The following is a 1,247-nucleotide window of genomic DNA, read 5'->3' as shown; positions in this document are numbered from 1 at the left end:
TTGTGGGAATTTGAACCCCGATTTCCCTTCCCCTAACATGGCCCTCTAACCCAGAATTCCTCAGCATGGTGCCTGTGGCTAGCAGGGCTTGCTAATGTTATTGTTATGGGCTGCTCTCATTCAATTGAAATGATTTTCCATAGGTGCAACAGCAGTGTCAGCAACCACTGGAGGACTATACAGGTTTGGGATTACATTCCCCATTCAGGCTTTCCTTCTTTTTATTTCTTCTTGTCTTTTTCACTTCCTTCCATTTTCTTTGTTTTCCCCTTCTGCAATTCTATTGCAAACTGGTTTCGTGTTGGTTCTGTGGCAGCCATTTTGGGTTTGGCATCGCCTCGCTTGGCAGCCATTTTGGGCGGCACTCACCAACCACTCTCAAATTTCACAAGGTGCCTGCAACCTCTTAAAGGCTGAGGAGCCCTGCTCTAAACAGTATACCACAGCGGCTCTTGCGCTGGTTTTTATCTCTGTTTATAACATTTGATTATACGTGGGCTGGTTCACACATGCATGTCCATCCTTTTGAGGACTGCAGTATTATGGAATAGGTTTTCATGTCTGAATGGACCAGCAGGGAAATACAGCACACATAGAACTTTTCTGTCTCCTCACTTCTCAAAACGGATTGCTGTTCAGTTGTATCGGTTCACACGTTTTTCCAGCTGAGTAATATGCGAAGCAATCGATCACATACCGACTGAACTCTCTGGAATCAGAATGTGTGAACTCACTAGAAAACCATTGCATTGGGAAGGATTAGGGAAATTGTGTCTGTGGGGATTGTGTCTGCTTGGCATGCAGAAGGTCCCAGGTTCAGCCCCTGCCATCTCCACTTAAAAGGATTAGATTATAGGTGATGTGAAAGATGTCTGTTTGAAACCCTGAAAAGGTGCTTGCCAGTCTAAGGAGACGAGACTGACCCTGATGTTCTGGTGGTCTGATTCAGTATCAGGCAGCATCAGTTGATTGGTGATAGTCATAAGAAGATATTAAGAACATAAGAGAAGCCATGTTGGATCAGGCCAATGACCCATCCAGTCCAACACTCTGTGTCACACAGTGGCCAAAACCCAGGTGCCATCAGGAGGTCCACCAGCAGGGCCTGAACTCCAGAAGCCCTCCCACTGTTGCCCCCCCGGCACCAAGAATACAGAGCATCACTGCCCCAGACTGAGAGTTCCAACTATACCTTGTGGCTCATAGCCACTAATGGACCTCTGCTCCATGTTTATCCTTTCTCTGAC

The sequence above is a fragment of the Gekko japonicus genome, unplaced genomic scaffold, assembly GCF_001447785.1.
Source record: "Gekko japonicus isolate JY-2015 unplaced genomic scaffold, Gekko_japonicus_V1.1 scaffold4414, whole genome shotgun sequence".
NCBI lineage: Eukaryota > Metazoa > Chordata > Lepidosauria > Squamata > Gekkonidae > Gekko > Gekko japonicus.
Note: the sequence above shows the minus strand (reverse complement) of the source record.